Source organism: Ovis canadensis, chromosome 25, assembly GCF_042477335.2.
Source record: "Ovis canadensis isolate MfBH-ARS-UI-01 breed Bighorn chromosome 25, ARS-UI_OviCan_v2, whole genome shotgun sequence".
Taxonomy (NCBI): domain Eukaryota; kingdom Metazoa; phylum Chordata; class Mammalia; order Artiodactyla; family Bovidae; genus Ovis; species Ovis canadensis.
This window is the reverse complement of record NC_091269.1, coordinates 62397569-62418473: the sequence shown is the minus strand read 5'-3', so window position 1 is coordinate 62418473 and position 20905 is coordinate 62397569.

Here is a 20905-nt window from a genome sequence, read left to right as displayed (position 1 = left end):
GGATAACAGAGGATGAGATGGCTGGATGGCATCTCCGACTTGATGGACATGAGTTTGAGTGAATTCCGGGAGTTGGTGATGGACAGGGAGGCCTGGCGTGCTGTGATTTATGGGGTTGCAAGGGATTGGACATGACTGAGCGACTGAACTGAACTGAAGGATTTATAGATTAGATGGTTAAACTTGGGGTCCTGGAGGGAGCCAGGCCATCTGGGTTTAGGGTACAGATTTTACTAGACTGAACTATTGTGCCAACATGCACCCCCCAAGTTCCAGGCCTGCTTTAGGTAGCAGAGAGGAGTATAGTGGCTCCAATCTGAGAGAACAGCTCAATTCAGAAATTGAGGATGTGATACCAAAGCTTTGATCTTCATTAGAACTCACGATTTCTGCTGGGTTTTGATGTAGGGGCTACTTGTCTCAGGGAGACACTGTGATCAACTTCTGGCCTTTCCCTCCCACGTCCTTGGTGCTATTTTGGAGCAGGGAGGGAGAAGGACCAAGGCGAGATCGGGGGGAGGCAGCTGCCCCAGACCAAGGGGCTTTGTTCTCTCTGAGTCTAAAAGGTGGAAAAAGAGATTTTTCTCTTGGTGGCATCATGAGAGCCCCTCAGGGAGTCCTGGCTAGAAAAACCCCCTTCTGATCAGGACAGATGCTTCTTTATTCCAGGTATTGCCAGGACCGCCTTCCTTTGCCCCTAGGATTCGGGAGATTCTTGGTGGCTCTCTGTACAGAACCTTAGTCCCACCACTGTTTCTCCTGGGTGACTCACGTCTGGTCTGCAGGAAGTGTCATGGCTTCTGGCCCCAGAAATCCATGGGAGTGGACTGGCCTTTCCCTAGCTGCGACCGTCTTGCGTGCCTCTTGCCTCTGCTCCGGGAAGCACTTCAGGGCTGGAGGGAAGGAGCAGTGTCGCCTGCAGGCAGTGGGTCCCTCGGCTCTCTGCTGAGATATGTACCCCGCTTCCTCTCCCCTCTCCAGTCTCTGAGTCCTGTGAGCCTTGCTCAGGCTCACAGGTTCAGGTTCAGAATAGAACCAATTCCCAGACATTTCTTTTGTCAATTCTGGTGGTGGTGTTTGGTTTCATCTCATACCCACTGTTAACATCACTACAGCTGTCTTTGAATTGGGGTGACAGTTTTCCTTTTTTTTTTTTTATTAGACTGATAGGAACATCCAATCAGAAAAGCTGGTCTTATTTTTATGCAGCTTACCTTAGTTATCCATTCTAAGAGAATTCTGGCCTTTATACCTTGAGGTTTTTGCCTTAGAAATTGCAATAGAAAAGCGAAGCTCAGATTTTGAGAAAAAAAAAAAACCATCATTTGGAAGCCTGGCTTTTGAAAGAAAGTTCTAAATAATTCTCCTGCAAGACTCAGACATTCCAAGTCCTGTCACAGCTTCAACGTGCTTTTTCTGTTTGGTCAGTCTGAGTTAAATTACTCTGAGCATTTTTGAGTCATGAACAGGAAAAAAATAAACTTTTTGAACTTGAAAAATAAATGAAAGCCATTCTTTTTGGCGGCAGATAACTCCAGAAGATGTGACCTTTCAGAGTTCACACTGCCCAAGCGGATTGTTCCCTTGGAGGAATAGGAGCTGCAGGAGGTCAGTCAAGTAGTGTCGAAGAGAAAATGTTAAGTGATGGAGGAAAAAAAATATTTGCAAGACAAGTAAACTTTGGAGCCAATTCTCCTCAATTTCCTGTAACTCCGTTTATGCTAGAGTTTCAATGTTGTTCAGAATGTTTTATGTCATTTCAATAACCAAAGCGGTTTGTCTGAATAAATAAAATGATTTGATTTAGAAAAAGCAATTATTATGGTGGCTAGAAAAATAAGTTTCTTTAGAAAATGGGATAATTTTATAGCCTCTGGGTAAGACAGATTTGCATTGAATATTATGCAAACAAATCCAAATGGCATTTATTCCCTTGGTAGATTCCTTTGGTAATCAACCTACCAGGTTCTGAAAATGGACCGTTATGCAAATTTATAAAATACAACTACATATTTTCACTTTGGGATGTTTATATTTTTTTTCTCCCTCGGAAATAAGATCCTTAAATGAAAATCAGAGTGGCAATGCTCCATGAAGACTAGACCATAAATGCTTTGCTAAGCAAAAGAAAATCAAAAAGTTGAGCTACTCAGAAATATTAATTCAGTTTTGTGGCTGAGATGTTATGGATTCTCTCAAGGACTATAATTTACTGATCTGTTAATCCATGGATGTTGCTACCTTTATTGTCCCTTCTTGACTTAGTGGTGAGTGTAGGCGATTCCATGAGGAGAAAGGGCTGGTTCCCTGCTTCTGACAGCCTAGGCTTTCCCTGTTCTCTGGGAGACACAGAGAAGCACATCAGCAGCTGCAGCAGAGGTGGAGCATGCTATGGACTGCAGAGGGGATGTAAACAGCCGGATTCTAGAGGCATCTTGAAGCTTACAGAACACTCTCACGTTCTGCAAATATATATGGAGTGCCTGCTGTACGTGAGTCACTCCAACGTTCATCATTACATTTCAACTGTGCTTCTCACAGTATTATAAAGCGAAACTTTACAAAGATCAAGACACAGAATGGCGCAGTGATAGTTCTTGTCTTTACTGGCATCACGTATGAGAAATCCACATTGCCCAGAGGCTCAGAGCAAGAGGTCAAATGTCAAGCAGCGATTTTCAGGAGACATCAAGAGAAACAGTGCAAAAAAAAAAAAAAAAAAAAAAAAAAAAGGGAGAAAGACAGAGAAAAGAAAACAACTTGAAAACACACAAAGCAAGCCCAGCACATAGCATAGAACCCATGGGCCCAATAAAGTATTTTGCAACTTAAAGGAAGCACAAAGCAAAGCAGAGCATCTTGAGAAACTCCTACGTTTCTGAGGCTGAACCGCAGCTAGAATGCAGGGAATGACTTCCTCCGTGCCCTTTAGGGATGCAGCTTGGGAACAGCAGGCACAAGGGCCAGGTGAGAAGACTCCTGGCTCCACTACCAGGGGATCTCAGGGTCCCTCCAGAAAAGACCTCAGAACCTTCTGCTTCTGGAAATCCCTTCTACCTGAATGACTCCCGAATTATAGCAGAGGAACCAGATTTCCCCAATCCCCGTTTCTGTCTGTTCAGAAAATGACTGCTTCATTCTGTGGGTAATTAGGCAATGCTCTTCCTGCCTTTCCACGTCTCACTCATGCTTCCCTAAGGGATTGGAAGTGATTTTTCTGATGGGTCAATGAGCACGCTTAACTTAGTTGCTCTTCTAAACTCTGTTTTGGAACTACTTGCCCACAGGATTTAAGGTTAACCAGCCTCCTCCCTGAGCCCCCTCAGGTCTTTACTTTAATCCACATTCTCTGTGAGTGTTGGCCACCTTATCCCAAACTCTATACCTCCTCCAACTCTGAATATGCCATGCCCTCATCCGCTGCTTTAATTTTCCCTCTAGTACACACTACTCTCCAACGGACCGCACATATCTCTGACTTACTCATCTTCATTGTTTCATTCCCCCAGTGGTGTTCTGGTAAATGTTTAATAACTGGCTCTGCAGGGCAGGGTGGGGTGGGGTGGGGACCCTGCTGTGCAGTGTTTGCAAGGGGGTAAATACTCTCACTACAGCCAAGTGCAAGGGTGGTTGTATTCAATAATCGACTTGCAAATTCCTGGATATTTCACAATCTGCTCGTGTGAACTGGTTTGAGCCAGCTCCAGCTCCCCACGCTGGGAAATTCCGTGAAGCTGCACCACTAGGGCAGGAGCTCATGTATGCTTTGCTAACTGCTGAGACCTCAGCATTCCAGATAGTACTTGGCCCAGAGCAGATGGTGCATGAGCAACTGTTAAGTGAATGAGTGGGCATATGCATCTATTTTATACTTGAGATCGTTGTACATAAAGAACAGTGAATTCTGTGAATTTCACCTAAACTCATAATAAGAGCCTTGTCCATCCTATTACGTGTTATTCTCTAATATTTTAATGATGCGATGATGCTCAGCACTAGGGTATAATTGTAGCACTGCTACTTAATATTTAGGCAAATTCTATCAGAATAAAAACACTGTTGTAAATATCTTTGAACATAACTGTTTATTCATTTTAACTAATTCAAATGTAGTGATGTTTAAGGTTAATAAAATTTTGCTAAAAGTGGCACAGGAAAAAAAATACGAGCATTTCAAATGATATTTGGAAATTTAAATGATATAAAAATGTTTTGCCAAATTAATCTGATATTAGAATATACTTTTAGGCAATAAGATAGGGACCAGTGGAACAAACAAGGGATCTGAAACATTGACTCTCTTTAGATACAAATTTAATAAATAATACCTCTCACAAACAATGCAGAATATTTAAAAAATGAGTCAAGAATAATTGGTAATATATGGAGAAAGGTAATCTAAATTCATACTTCATATTAAACAAGAAAAATAAAGTCATTCTGGATATGATAATTAACAAATAAAATTAAAAATATATTTTATTCTCAGAGTGAGAAATGAGAATTTTCTAACAAGGCAATAGAAAAAGTATTTAAAATTTCAATAAATTTGATAATATAAGGAACTTTAAAAATTCTGTTCCACAAACACTAACAAATTTCAAACCAGAAAAAAAAGGACTGCGATAGCTATAGCAAAAATCAGTTAAATTTTTATTCAAATCTGTAAAAACTCTGAGAAGTCATAAATAAATGAAAGGTTAAAGACTATAGCAAGAAGTTTGATTTAAAATAAAGGACAAATGATAGACAAACATTAGGAAAAATACTATTTAGTTTAACCTACTTATTAATTAAACCAATGCAAAGTAAAATTTTATTAGAAGAGATTGTATGCTTAGCTCGTGTCTCTTCATTTAATATTGTACCTGGGTTGGTTCCATTTTAATTCTCCTAAGCTTTTGTTTAACCAAATATGGATTGAGCTAAATGTAGGTCTCAATTTGTCCACCCCTCATTCAGTCATGGAAATGCCAAAGGAAATATCAGCAGCTTGCCAAGGTAACCAACAGGGCCTAGAGCTGCTGTGTGATTGTATTGTCCTAAGAGATAATAGAATAACATTTTCTTGTTCTTCCTAAAGAAAGCCCCAAAGAGTCCATAAGCCAGAAATGAATATATTTCCAACTCAAGTGCGTAGCCTTGAGGTCGCTTCACTTTGTCCCTGTATGAAGCGTAAACACAGGTGTTTGTGCATCTATAACTTCGTGTGCATTGTGACCCAACGGTGCGATTTTGCTATGAAAACAGTTGTCAAGAATGTGTCCAAATTCAGTAATGGTGCGAAGTCATTCAATCATAGACTGTTGGGTGGGAGAGGAGATGGCAAATTTTATCTGATTCTAACCTTTATGGAGGCCCTGTCTGCCTACCTACTAGGCTAAGCATCCAGGGTATTTCCTTGGGAATTCCGTTTCCATATCGTCTCCATGGTCTTCACGAAGGTCTGGTTGTAGTGACCGTGCAAGCCGCGGGTGAGGCTGCAGTGCCCAGCGCCGCGTGGGCGGCCGCTGGTCGCTCTGCCCGCCTTCTGTCACTGCAATGCCACGGCCAGGAGCCTCCTCCCTGCGCTGTCTGCTCCGACTCTAGCTCTGTTCTCTGCGCCCGCGGTGGCTTGGACCCAATCCATGCATTCCAGGCTCCTCCAAAAGTACTTGGTAGGTCTTTGAAGGTATAGATGGAGGGAATGTGCATGGCGTAACCCTAGGCCAGTGATGAGGTGCGCCGTGTCTGGGGCACTCTGGCATAGTCACAGAAAGGATCTTTGGGCGTGGATCGTGTAACCCGTCTGCACTGCACGGTGCAGCGTGTCTGACTCCACAGGGAGGCCTTAACGTCAGGGAGCCCTGGGCAGGGGCCACTGCTCCACCCATCTGTTCGGTTCTGAGTCTTCACAGTTAGCGCATCTCCCCCATGACTGCCTGCATGCTCCCAAGGTCAAACGGGAGGGTCACATGGGAGGGCCCCCAAGGCCCAGGGACACCTCTGGTGAGAGTCAGAGGCAGGTCCCAGCCCAGCCTCCTGGGTTCTTATCCCCTCCTTGCCGCCACTGCCTGGTGTGCCCTCCCTGGTGTGCCCTGGGGCTCCTGGGTGGCGGTTTCTCTTCCCAGACCCAGGACCCACACTGCAGAGGGAAGCAAAACACTCTCAGGAGCTGACTCAGCAAAGGCCCTGATAAAGGCTCGGCCTTCAGGGGCCTCCCTGCCCAGATTCTACTTTGAGTCCTTTGTTGTTGTTGTTGAATTGCTAAGTCGTGTCCAGCTCTTTGCAACCCTGTGGACTGTAGCCCCCCAGGCCCCACTGTCCATGGAATTCTCCAGGCAAGAATACTGCAGTGGGTTGCCATTTCCCTCTTTAAGGGATTTTCCTGACCCAGGGATCAAACCTGCGTCCCTTGCGTTGACAGGCTGATTTTTTTTACCACCAAGTCACCTCGGAAACCCATTTCGAGTCCTTATTTGGGCTGAATAACAGGAGTCTCCACTCCAGTATTCTTGCCTGGAAGATTCCATGGACAGAGGAGCCTGGTAGGCTGCAGCCCATGAGGTCGCAAAGCGTCTGACGGGGCGCCATCGCTCGCTGCCTGTCTTGCCGGTGCCCATGGCCCAGCTCTCCTCGGGGCCTGGGTGGCTGCAGCTTCCCATCGCCTTCTTGCCGAGGGAGCCGGTGGCCCTCCCGTGGGCCACTGTGTGCTTGGCGGGCTGCCACGCGTTCCCTCTGCACAGGCCTGTGCCACAGCCCCGCTTTCCTGGAATTCAAGGCACAAGAATAAAACCGACTCCTTATTCACTCCCCAATTATTTCCAGCTCCATTTTTCAGGCTCCCCGATGGCATTGTTTTCCCAGGAACTATGAAGCAATGAAACTATTAAAGAATTCGAACGCTATGCATGGACTGTTTATCAAGAAAACAATCATAGAAAAAAGATCCTGCACATTCGCCCGGTGAGAACTCCAGTGCAGGGAGCGGGAGAGAGAAATGGCCACAGGGAGGGCCAGGTTTTCTCCAGAAATGCTGCCCACCTGGACCGAGGCCGCAGGTGAAACTCCCGGAGACGCACATGCAGTGTGATACCAGCTGGCTCCGGCTGTCTTTGTAGGCCTCTCCAAGAACTAGAAAGCTTCAGATTTCTCTTTAGATAATTCAGGAAGCACACCCACTCCCTTGGGGGAAAGATTTTCAAACAACAGCTCAACTTTCGTTGACGGATTTTTGGATATTAAGGACGTTAGTTCAGCCTGGTTTAATTTGTGGGTTTGGTTGAGAAGAACACCGATAGAGGCCCAACTTGGTTCAGTTTAGGGACCTGGGCTGAGCGGTGCCTGGGCTCCAGTATTTCCTCCATGCCCTCCGTAGCCTTTTGTCAGCTAATTATAGAACCTGGGAGGTCTTCTCAGGAATTTCCCTGCCTGCCATCTTCGCCTGGCATTTGTTCCTGTCACCATCTCTCTCAAAGCTTAAGCATGGTGGGAAATAGGGTCCTGCATCTGGGGGCCTCCGCTCCAGGGATATCTCCCCTGTGAGTCACCCGCAGAGAACAGGGTGAGCCCGAGGATCACTCTGGGTCACACCATTGCACCAGAGCTTGTCGATTCCACCCTGGGGTTTAATGCTGTGACACTCAGAGCTCCAGGGGTGGCTGCCCTGACCGCTTGGAGTTCACAGGCTGCTGAGAATGGGTGGGCTTTTCTCCCCCAGATCATCCATCTGTGTTAGGCCCTTAGTGATGCTGCCCTTGGTCCCCAGCTCAGAGGCCACAGCAGAGAAAAGGTGTGCAGTGGTGGGATCTTTTACCACCTCAGCTGGTAGAAATCAAAGGACTCCTCCAAGGCAGAAAAGAGGAAGGAGAGGGCAAATTCAGGAATGCAATTAGGAGGCTTCTGATCATACCCACCGTCTGCTGTCAAGCCCCATCCAGACCACAAGCAGCTGGGTGGGCGACGGTGGGGCCCAGAGACTAGAAATACACATTTCCTCTGTGAATCTTCTCAGTCCTGGGGCTTCAGGAACTAGAATGCCCAGTCTCCCATCAGAGGCAAGTCCAGATGGTCTGTGCATTGTTCCCAGGCCCTCAGGCTACACACAGCTTCAGCTGCTGCTTTGCTTTCCCTTCATTTGGGAGAATAAAAACCTGGGCTTGGAGCGTCTCTGAGCTTTCTAATTGGGCCACCGACTGATCCGCCACAGCCTTTTTCCTTTTAACCAACTTGACCTTCTAACACGAATGAGGAAATGCCTATTTGCTTAAGCTTGTATTTTCCATAGTTATGTAGCAAAATCCCATTTTTATAAGCATAGTGTAGCTCACAGCATAAATGAGGCACCATTCAGCCATCCAAAAAAGCCAGCCAGGCTTCCTTCCAGTGTGAGGCGAGCATTCTAGAAGGTCGACACCCTGGAGTGGGAGGCACTGTTTCCAGCCTTCACAGAATAGAACTGGGGTCAGCAGGGTAGGTTCATGCAGCATAAATGGACTTTGAGGACGTTGCGCTTAGTGAAACAGCTCAGTTCAGTCACTCAGTCGTGTCCGACTCTTTGCGACTCCATGAACTGCAGCACGCCAGGCCTCCCTGTCCATCACCAACTGCCATAGTCCACCCAAACCCATGTCCATTGACTTGTTGATGCCATCCAACAATCTCATCCTTTGTGATCCCCTTCTCCTCCTGCTCTCAATCTTTCCCAGCATCAGGGTCTTTTCAAATGAGTCAGCTCTTCGCATCAGGTGGCCAAAGTATTGGGGTTTCAGCTTCAACATCAGTCCTTCCAATGAACATGCAGGACTGATCTCCTTTAGGATGGACTGGTTGGATCTCCTTGCAGTCCAAGGGACTCTCAAGAGTCTTCTCCAACACCATAGTTCAAAAGCATCAATTCTTCTGTGCTCAGCTTTCTTCACAATCCAACTCTCACATACATATATGACCACTGGAAAAACCATAGCCTTGACTAGACGGACCTTTGTTGGCAAAGTAATATCTCTGTGTTTTAAAATGCTGTCTAGGTTGGTCATAACCTTCCTTCCAAGGAGTAAGTGTCTTTTAATTTCATGGCTGCAATCACCATCTGCAGTGATTTTGGAGCCCCCCAAAATAAATCTGACACCGTTTCCACTGCTTCCCCATCTATTTGCCATGAAGTGATGGGACCAGATGCCATGATCTTCGTTTTGTGAATGTGGAGGTTTAAGTCAACTTTTTCACTCTCCTCTTTCACTTTTATCAAGAGGCTTTTTAGCTCTTCTTCACTTTCTGCCATAAGGGTGGTGTCATCTGCCTATCTGAGGTTATTGATATTTCTCCTGGCAATCTTGATTCCAGCTTACGCTTCATCCAATCCAGCGTTTCTCATGATGTACTCTGCATATAAGTTAAATAAGCAGGGTGACAATATACAGCCTTGACTACTCCTTTTCCTATTTGGAACCAGTCTTGTGTTCCATGTCCAGCTTTAACTGTTGCTTCCTGACCTGCATACAGGTTTCTCAAGAGGCAGGTCAGGTGGTCTGGTATGCCCATCTCTCTCAGAATTTTCCAAGCCAGTCACAAAAAAGACAAATACTGTATGATTTCACTTATATGAAGCATTTTGCTGTTGTTTTAGTTGCTGAGATGTGTCTGACTTTTTAGCGACCCAATGGACTATAGCCTGCCAGGCTCCTCTGTCCATGGGATTTCCCAGGCAAGATACTGGAGTGGGCAGCCATTTCCTCCTCCAGGGGATCTTCCTGACCCCAGGATCGAATCCGAGTCTCCAGAATTTGGAGATTCTTTGCAACTGAACCACCAGGGAAACCTAACATGAAGCACTTTGAGTAGGTAAAATCCTGGACACAGAAAGCAGAATGGTGGTTGCTAGAGGCAGGAGTGCGGGAGTGAAAAGCTGCTGTTTGCTGGGTGTGCAGCTCCAGTTCTGCAGGACAGAAGGGATCCTGGAGACGGACGGTAGCGAGGGGTTCCCAGCACTGTGAGTGCCCTTAGCGCTCCTGAACTGCGCCGCTTAACAATGGTTAGGATGATACGCTTCGTGTTACATGTACTTTATCATAACTTATATAAAGGGGAGGGTTCAGCACAGCCAGACCCCACGCTACTGAGGGTGGAGCGACGCCACTAGGCTTCCTGAAGCTCTGGCTCTGTGGCAGTGGAGGAGCCTCCTGCCTCTGTCTTCTTCCCCATGGCAGTGTTGGCTCTGTAACTCTTCATTCATCAGGGATAGAATAAAGGACAAGCATCACTATGACAGGAATGGCGCTTGGTCAGGTTTTTCAACGTTCTGGCTTTCACGTGAGCTGCCAGTTGTTATGCAAGTGAACCAGTTACGCTTTTCTTCATTCACTTCCCCATTCCTCCCTTCACCAGTAACAAGCTTTTACTGGGCACAGGTTTGGGGCCAGTTCTGTGTTAGGGAAATGCCCACGTCCCAGGCTGTAACGAATATTGAATCTGAGTTGCACACATCCCATTAAAGTTTGTAAACATTCTGACTGAGCTTTGAATCTATTCACAGAAGATAAATAGGACTTTACTAGATGAGGTTGAAAAGCAGAAAGCATGTGTGCTTGTAGGTCTCTGAGAGGAGACCTGCAGATGAGAACCATCGCTAGTTCATCGGCAATCCTGCTCCCTGCTCTGGGGGGTAGTGTGGCTGAACAGTCAGTGCGGTCCCGGGCACCTCTTCACAGTGGGCGCTGACCCAGAGCACGCAAGCCCCAGTGCTTCCAGGTATGTACTGAAGGAGGGCATGCTCCGAGCTGGCAACATATGTTTAGCATAAAACCTTTCTAAATTTCTGCTAACAACAACTCAGTTCAGCTACAGTGTTTGGAGCCAGAAAAGCCCCCGGCGAGCTTTCGGTTGGAACCGGCATCTGCCCAAGTGGAAGAATTGCTTCTTTGAAAAAAAGGCAACACACGTGAGGAATGGAAGGCAGACCTGCCTTCCTGATGCCTCCAGGTTGCACTTCCCAAAGAAAGGCAGAGAGTCCTGGGATTGCATTGACTGATAAAATTTTGTCTAGTTGTAGGACTGCCCATGCCACAGCGGGGTTGTTTAGCCATCAGCACAGACAAAACAGGAGACGCCCCTTTTCTATAGCAGCAGGAAACAGTGTTTTTGTTGGTTTTTGTCAAACAAATCTTTAACCCTTAAACCTTTTGAGAACTTATAGAATAGAAACATTTATATTTTGTGTGGACTTTACCTTCCCAAAACACAAGCCAATTCCAGAAGTTCAAAAACCCCAGAACAATTTTTGGCAGAAATCTTGGTTCAAAGTGGGGAGGTTATAAGAGTTTATATTCTTCTATCTAGACCAAAGGCTCTTATGGGGCTGCTGTTTATTTTTCTGACTCAAAGAGCAGAGCCTCCAATATAATGTGAAATAGGTAATATAATAAAAATATTTTATAAATCAGGAACTCCATCCGGCTTAGGTCTATGCGCTGTCAACTCTGAAATAAACACGCAGGAACCCTCGCTGACTTCATTTCCTCTCCATTTCTTCATCAGCGTGCGCTGGACTTTCCTCGGTTTGTTTTCATTAACTCCCCCGGCCCATCTTGGACCAGGTCGGTCTCGCTGCAATTAGGAGTGAACCTTGCCTTCATCTGCAATGTGACCAGGAAGGATGTGTTTTCCTCCCTTCTCCTGGTGGAGTGGAGGGGACGGGGCTGAGCAGCAGCCGGCACAGCTGGCCAACCAAACACACATCAGTCACTCTGTCACAGGGGGAGTGTGACACAATAGCGCTCCACTCTTCAGTGAAGGTTCACCTTAGAGAACAGAGCACCACCATCTGCGAATAAGGGACACCTAGCTTTTGAAGTCACCGACCTGCCTTTTGGCATGAGGACAGTGAGAGCCAGAAAGGGTCGTAATTTGCCCATGGTCACCAAGCTGGAAAAGTGACGGCGTCTGGACTTGCCCGCTGGAAAGGGAACCCAGGCACCGCAGGAGCCCGCCCCTGGAATACAGGCTTGGCTTGCCCATCCTCCCAGTGGCAGTGATGCCTTCATTCTGCAGACATCCTGGCTAGAACTTCTCTTTACATCCATCTCAGATCTGCCCTGATCCATCTTTGGCTGCCAATCACTGGCTCTAATTCTGTTGCCTGAATTGAAATAGAATAAGCATCTTCTTTTTTCCATATGTGGGCTCTTTAAAAATCTGCAGTCTTCTAGGATATCCTCCTAGTCTTCATTTTTCCAGGTTAACCACATTTTCTCAAACTTTCCAGACACTTCTATCTTTTCTTCTTCCAATGTGTTCAAGGTTGTCAGTCATCACTTTTAAAACATCATGTCTGGAATGGACCACAGTACTCCAAACAGTGATCTGATCAGTATCATTAGAGATTTCTGGCACAATCAGACTCACGTTATGTGTACACTTCAAATTTACACATTCTTGGGTCCTCTTTTGTTTGTGGCTTTGTAAACATAAACCATTATTTATATTTATTTATTCAACTGTTGATGTCTTGACTTTCTCATTTCTAAAAAGATTTAAAATGACCTTTCAAAATATAATACGACAATATATAAAAATATTAGTTAAAGAAACTATCAGAGACATAGTACAAATAGGAAAAATAGAGAGAGCCAAAAGTTATAATGGCAGGTAAAATGCATTCCAGGGGGTCCGGTAACCCTGCTAGGGCAGGCTAGGCTCTGAGTGTGGCTCTGAGTTTCTAGCTGCAAACGGAAAAATGGTAATATCATCATTTATGTGTTGAGGTACATAAAGGAAACACTAGTCAGTGGCTCGGGACAGTTATTGCTATTCCTCGTACTGGAGCCTGAGATAAATATTTCCCAAAGTCCTCTGACAAAAACCACCCCATGGCATAGCCCTTGACGGCATTCCTGGAACAAACACAGCACATCTCCTAAGATCTGGTTGCGTGTAAGTCCCTGAACTGCTGCTGATGTTATGCCATATCCAGCATGATATGCTCTTTGGAAACTGTTGTTTGTTTTTTTTTTTCAATCGTATTTTATCCTTGCTCCACTTTAATGTATAGTTTGGAGATTTATTGTTACGAAAGAAAACAGAGAAACTGCATGAGCGCTTCCGTGTTCTATCCTGCGCTTCTTGACTTTTGGAGTTCTTGGTATTCAACTTTTTGCTATTGAACCACATCCTTGTCATATTCTCCAAAGACCTTGTTTTTATTATTATTTCAAATGAAACATGTTTTGAGATCAGGGACACTTGTAGGAACTTTTCTGTTCTGATATTTTAGCTCAAGGCAGGTCTGGCTGGAAATCTGGGGTTATGTCCAGCATCCTTTCCTTCAAGGTATAGCATGACCTCTCCTGAAGTTCTAGATCCCAGGTGTTTCCATGCAGATGCAAGGAGAGACAGGCAGGGGCTGCTTCCACCCCTCAGTCCAGGAGACTTCAGTGGTGGAGAGAAAGAACTGCCTTGTGGTTGTCCTTCCGGTCAGGGCTGGGGTGGGGGGGAGTTGCCCGTGGACTGAAGGGGCCCACTAACTCCGAATGAGTATTCGCTCCCTTTCACCCAGGCACCCCCCACAGCTCCTCCAGCTGGGCCCACCAGCAATGAGGCTGCGGTAGCTTTATTTCCACGGTCTACTCAAAAGATGTTCATGTACATCCTAATGTAGCTCAGGTGTTCTAACAACTCTTCTTTGGATTTTAGCCTCTAGCCAATGAAACTGACTGGCTTTATGGCCTCCTTCCCACCTTCATCCCACTCAGCGGGGCTCCGAACCTGGCAATCAGGCTCTCTGCTGTCAAATCCCCTGTCACCCCCTCGGCACTGCTTGTGACCAAGCAACGCAGAGGACGAGCTGGCCCCTGGTACGGAAACACTCTTCTAGGTCACCCGACGCCTGGTGTCCTTGCTTTCCTTTTAATTTCCTTCTTTCTGCTTGCATCTGCGCAGGTTGTCCTGAAACACTGTCTTCCTCCTTAATGCTGGTGTCATCCACACGGGTAAGTGTGTTTCTTCTCAGGCAAGCTGCCACGGCAGAGTTTCATGGGTTCGCACTCCAGCAACACATATAGACCCTTTGTTGTCTCTGCGGCTCTCTGACCCTGGAGGAGGAAATGCCAGCCCACTCCAGTATTCTTGCCTGGAGGATCCCATGGAGAGAGGAACCTGGTGGGCTACAGTCCATGGGCTCCCAAAGAACTGAACACAGCTGAGTGGCTAACCCCGCGGTTCTCTGACTGCTTTCCAAACTGCCTATTCAGTGCAGGCATAAAGTCTTATGAAGAAAGGGCAGTTCCAGCAGATGCTCTCCGGACAGAGAAAGAGAAAGGACTTTACTGGGGGGATTTTTGCCTCAGTATTGTAATGAAATTACCTGTAAAGGGCAAGTAAAATTTTACTCCAGAACTTGGGGTACTCCCTCCAAACAAATTTCCCAGTTTTTGAATGAAAATGGCCAAGACTTTAAATTCAATTCTGTAGATAATGGCGCATGGGCACAAACGTTCTGGCAATTTTCCCAAGTCAGGGTGAGGGAAAAACAAAACCCCAAAGGTATCTGGATCTTTCCACTGGGAAGCAGAATCAGGCTCAATTCCCAGTCTTGAAGTGGGTCATTCTGTCTCCTAACTTGAAACAAGAAACAGTGATCGTTTCTATTTCGTTTTCATTTAACGATTGTTGTTGTTCTGTTGCTAAGTCATGTCCGGCTCTGCGAGGCCACGGAAGGCAGCACGCCAGACTTCCTGTCCTTCTCTGTTTCCCGGAGCTTGGTCAAACTCACATGCATTGAGTCGGTGATGCCATCCAACCATTTCATCCTCTCTCACCCCCTTCTCCTCCTGCCCTCAATCTTTCCAGCATTGGGGTCTTTTCCAATGAGTCAGCTCTTTGGCCACAGTGTTGGAGCTTCAGCTTCAGCAACAGGCCTTCCAATGAATATTCAGGGCTGATTTCCTTTAACATTGACTGTTTCATTCTCCGTGCAGTCTAAGGGGCTTTCAAGAGTTTTCTCAACACCACAATTTGAAAGCACCAATTCTTTGATGCTCAGCCTTCTTTATGGTCCAACAAACCAAACCAAAAGCAGGAGGAGATAAGAAAGTGCTTCGGTGCTCTGGCGGAATCAGCTAGAGACTTTGCTCTGGCGAGAGGAGCCTCCCAGGCTGAGCCTGCAGGCCCAGGAGAGCATGTGCCGCCAGCACTGAGCAGCTTCTCTTTCTGCTGGAGAATTCCTCATCTCAGCCCTGAAGAAGAACGTGAGTGACATAAGAAAGCTTAAGGCTACTATCCGCCTGAAAACATCATGTACTTTGGGCGTTAACAGCTACACACTTTTGTATACAATGTAGATTAAAAATAAGGACCTTCCTATATCACAGAGAAATATATTCAGTAATTTGTAATAAACAACAATGGAAAAGAATCTTATTCTTGAAACTACCACGGTGATAAATCAACTGTACTTCAAAAACTCCCATCCTGCATGTAAATAGTGTTCAAACACTGATGCTTCTGGACTTTTAAACATATCACACATGAAGGTCAGTTCAGCTCTCTTCAGTCGCTCAGTCATGTCCCAACTTTTTGCAACCCCATGGACTGCAGCACACCAGGCCTCCCTGTCCCTCATGAACTACCTGAGTTTACTCGAACTTATGCGGATTGAGTTGGTGATTCCATCTAACCATCTCATCCTCTGTCATCCCTGTCTCCTTCCACTTTCAATCTTTCCCAGCATCAGGGTCTTTCCAAATGAGTCAGCTCTTCACATGAGGTGGCCAAAGTACTGGAGTTTCAGCTTCAACATCAGTCCCTCCAATCAACACCCAGAACTGATCTCCTTTAGAATGGACTTGTTGGATCACCTTGCAGTCCAAGGGACTCTCAAGAGTCTTCTCCAACACCACAGTTCAAAAGCATCAATTCTTTAGCACTCAGCTTTCTTCACCATCCAACTCTCACATCCATACATGACTACTGGAAAAATCATAGCTTTGACTAGATGGACCTTTGCTGGCAAAGTAATGTCTCTGCTATTTAATATGCTTTCTAGGTGGTCATAACTTTTCTTCCAAGGAGCAAGTGTCTTTTAATTTCATGGCTGCAGTTACCATCTGCAGTGATTTTGGAGCCCCCAAAATAAAGTTGACCACAGTTTTTCCATCTGTTTGCCATGAAGTGATGGGACCGGATGCCATGATCTTCATTTTCTGAATGTTGAGGTTTAAGCCAACATTTTCACTCTCCTCTTTCACTTTCATCAAGAGGCTTTTTAGTTCCTCTTCACTTTCTGCCATAAGGGTGGTGTCATCTGCATATCTGAGGTTATTGATGTTTCTCCCGGCAGTCTTGATTCCAGCTTGTGCTTCTTCCAGCCCAGCGTTTCTCATGATGTATTCTGCATATAAGTTAAATAAGCAGGGTGACAGTATACAGCCTTGACGTACTCCTTTTCCCTTTGGAACCAGTCTGTTGTTCCATGTCCAGTTCTAACTGTTGCTTCCTGACCTGCATACAGATTTCTCAAGAGGCAGGTCAAGTGGTCTGGTATTTCCATCTCTTTAAGAATTTTCCACAGTTTGTTGTAATCCACTCAATCAAAGATTTTGGCATAGTCAATAAAGCAGATGTTTTTCTGGAACTCTTGCTTTTTCAATGATCCAACAGATGTTGGCAATTTGATCTCTGGTTTCTCTGCCTTTTCTAAAACCAGCTTGAACATCTGGAAATTCACCATTCATGTACTGTTGAAGCCTGGCTTGGAGAATTTTGAGCATTACTTTACTAGTGTGTGAGATGAGTGCAACTGTATGGTTGTCTGAACATTCTTTGGCATTTCCTTTCTTTGGGACTTGAATGAAAACTGATCTTTTCCAGTCCTGTGGCCACTACTGAGTTTTCCAAATTTGCTGGCACAGTGAGTGCAGCACTTTCATAACATCATCTTTTAGGATTTTAAATAGCTCAACTGGAATTCCATTACCTCCACTAGCTTTGTTCATAGTGATGCTTTCTAAGGCCCACTTGACTTCACATTCCAGGATGTCTGGCTCTAGGTGAGTGATCACATCATCATGATTATCTGGGTCATGAAGATCTTTTTTGTACAGTTCTTCTGTGTATTCTTGCCACCTCTTCTTAATATCTTCTGCTTCTGTTAGGTCCATACCATTTCTGTCCTTTATTGAGCCCATCTTTGCATGAAAATTTCTCTTGGTATCTCTAATTTTCTTGAAGAGATCTCTAGTCTTTCCCATTCTATTGTTTTCCCCTGTTTCTTTGCATGGATTGCTATGGAAGACTTTCTTATCTCTCTTTGCTATTCTTTGGAACTCTGAATTCAAATTAGTATATCTTTCCTTTTCTCCTTTGCCTTTCACTTCTCTTCTTTTCACGAGTATTTGTAAGGCCTCCTCAGACAACCGTTTTGCCTTTTTGCATTTCTTTTTCTTGTGGATTGTTTTGATCCCTGCCTCCTATACAATGTCAGGAACCTCCATCCATAGTTCATTAGGCACTCTGTCTATCAGATCTAACCCCTTGAATCTATTTCTCACTTCCACTGTATAATCATAAGGGATTTCATTTAGGTCATACCTGAATGGTCTAGTGGTTTTCTCTACTTTCTTCAATTTAAGTCTGAATCTGGCAATAAGGAGCTCATGATCTGAGCCACAATCAGCTCCCAGTCTTGTTTTTGCTGACTTTATAGTGCTTGCCTGTCTTTGGCTGCAAAGAATATATTCAATCTGATTTAGGTATTGGCCATCTGCGGATATCCATGTGTAGAGTCTTCTCTTGTGTTGTAGGAAGAGGGTGTTTGCTATGACCAGTGTATTCTCTTGGCAAAACTCTAAGAGCCTTTGCCCTGCTTAATTCTGTACTCCAAGGCCAAATTTGCCTGTTACTCCAGGTATTTCTTGACTTCCTACTTTTGCATTCCAGTCCCCTATCATGAAAAGGTTTTGTAGGTCTTCATAGAACCGTTCAACTTCAGCTTCTTCAGCGTTACTGGTTGGGGCATAGACTTGGATAACTGTGATATTGAGTGGTTTGCCTTGGAAACGAATAGAGGTCATTCTGTCGTTTTTGAGATTGCATCCAAGTACTGCATTTTGGACTCTTTTGTTGACCATGATGGCTACTCCATTTCTTCTGAGGGATTCCTGCCTGCAGTGGTAGATATAATGGCCATCTGAGTTAAATTCACCCATTCCAGTCCATTTTAATTCGCTGATTCCTAGAATGTTGACGTTCACTCTTTCCATCTCCTGTTTGACTACTTCCAATTTGCCTTGATTCATAGACCTGACATACCAGGTTCCCATGCAATATTGCTCTTTACAGCATCGGACCCTGCTTCTATCACCAGTCACATCCACAGCTGGGTGTTGTTTTTGCTTTGGCTCCATCCGTTCATTCTTTCTGGAGTTATTTCTCCACTGATCTCCAGTAGCATACTGGGCACCTACTGACTGGAGTTCATCTTTCAGTGTCCTGTCTTTTTGCCTTTTCATACTGTTCATGGGGTTCTCAAGGCAAGAGTACTGAAGCGGTTTGCCATTCCCTTCTCCAGTGGACCATGTTTTGTCAGCCCTCTCCATCACCCAGACCCATCAATCTTGAGTGTCCCTACACGGCATGGCTCATAGTTTCATTGAGTTAGACAAGGCTGTGGCCCATGTGATCAGATTGGTTAGTTTTCTATGATTGTGGTTATCTGTCTGTCCTCTGAAGGAGAAGGATAAGAGGCTTTTGGAAGCTTCCTGATGGGAGAGACTGACTGCTGGGGAAACTGGGTCTTGTTCTTATGGGCGGGGCTATGCTCAGTAAATCTTTAATCAAATTCTGTTCATGAGCGAGGCTGTGTTCCCCCCCTGTTAACTGACCTGAAGACAAACTATGGTGGAGGTAGTGAAGATGCTGGCGACCTCCTTCAAAGGGTCCCATGCAGGCACTGCTGCCCTCAGTGCCCCCAGCCCTGCAGCGGGCCCCACCGACCCAGGCCTCTGAGAGACTCCTGGACACTCCCGGGCAGGTCTGGGTCAGGCTCTTGTGGGGCCACGGCGCCTTTCTCCTGGGCCCTGGGGCACACAAGGTTCTGTCTGCGCCCTCCTAGCGTCTGTTTCCCAGGTCCTGTGTAAGTTCTGGTGGCTCTATGGTGGGGTTAGTGGCAACCTCCTCTAAGAGGGCTTATGCCACACCCAGATATACTGCACCCAGAGCCCCTGCCCCTGCAGTGGTCCACTGCTGACCCGCACCCCACAGGAGACACCCACACACAGTTCTGTCTCAGTCTCTGTGGGGTCTCTGGGTCCTAGTGGACACAAGGTATGTTTGAGCCCTCTGAGCATCTCTGGTGGGTATTGGGTTTGATTCTAAAAGTGATTTTGCCCCTCCTACCATCTTGCTGGAGCTTCTCCTTTGCCCTTGCACGTGGGGTATCTGCTCACTGTTGTTCCAGCACTGTGCAGCCAGGGAACTCTACTCAATGCTCAGTGAGTCCCAGTGATGTGGAAAAGTTCTGTCTGAAGAAGTCAAACCAAGTGTAAAAGCGCCAAAGCTCTGGTGGTGGCAGCGTAGGTGCCGATACAGGCATTAGGCAGCAATGGCGACTGCAGTGAAGTCACTCAAGAGCCCTGCCATGTGTCCAAAACAGAAGGCAACAGGCAGCAGAATCGTGTCCTGAATTCAGTAGGTCCCAGAAGTCCAGGGGACACTGAGCCCTGAGCAGCAAGGCAAGCTCCTCTTCTGAACTTGGTCATGATGGTGGTTTCATGAGACTGCATATGTCCAAACCCTTCGCACTGCACACTGGCGACCTTGAAGATGCTGCAAGTTCGGCTCCGGGACACTGGATCATTTATAGTTCAAGTAGCATCATCAAAATGCAATTCTGCTCACCTGACTCATGGATAACTTTTTCTTTCTTTTTCTCTCACACATGTAATGTCCCACTTGATCACTGCACAGCTCTGTGACGTATAGATTATTATTAACAGCAGCATGACCTCACTTCCCAGAGGATGTTTGAAGAGTCACTTTTGCAACAAGGGCCTTGAACAAAGTGCTTGAGACCCACGTGGCATCATTTGCTTATAGAATTGCCTTTGACTATGGCTTTCATAGGGCTTCCCTGGTGGCTCAGAGGTTAAAGCGTCTGCCTGCAGTGCGGGAGACCTGGGTTCGATCCCTGGGTCGGGAAGATCCCCTGGAGAAGGAAATGGCAACCCACTCCAGTACTATTGCCTGGGAAATCCCATGGACAGAGGAGCCTGGTGGGCTACAGTCCACAGGGTCACAGAGGGTCGGACACGACTGAGCGACTTCACACACTCACACACATGGCTTTCGTCATTCCCAACACCTAGGACCAGGCCAGGACTGAAAGTGACAGTGCCAGCCACTCGGTCATGTCTGACTCTTTGCGACCCCACGAACAAGAGCCTGCCTGGCTCCTCTGTCCATGGGATTCTCCAGGCAAGAATACTGGAGTGGGTTGCCATTTCCTTCTCACAGGGATCATCCCGACCCAGGGGTTGAATCTGGGTCTCCTGCGTTGCAGGCAGATTCTTTACCACTGAGCCACCCTGAGCCGCTCCTTCCTCTCCTGGGGTGTACCTTTACGTTGATGGGGACATTTGAAAACACTGGGGCTCCTAGAAAGAGAAGCCACCTCAGCTTTGGGGATTAGGAATCTGTGACTCTTGGTAGCTGTTCACCTGGAGGAATGGGGGAGTGTGGGGATTTTTTAGAAGATGACACATTCTTTGTTATTGTTGGCACTCACGGTGCTGAATTCATTTCAGCTGAGTAAGCACCAGCGACTCAATGCTAAGAGCACCGTAGACTTCATCTCACACTGTGTGAAATTGTTAAGGGTTATTGAGTGTTCTCTTCATGGCCCCTTAAGATCTGTGAAATAAATTTCTGTCCTTGGCAA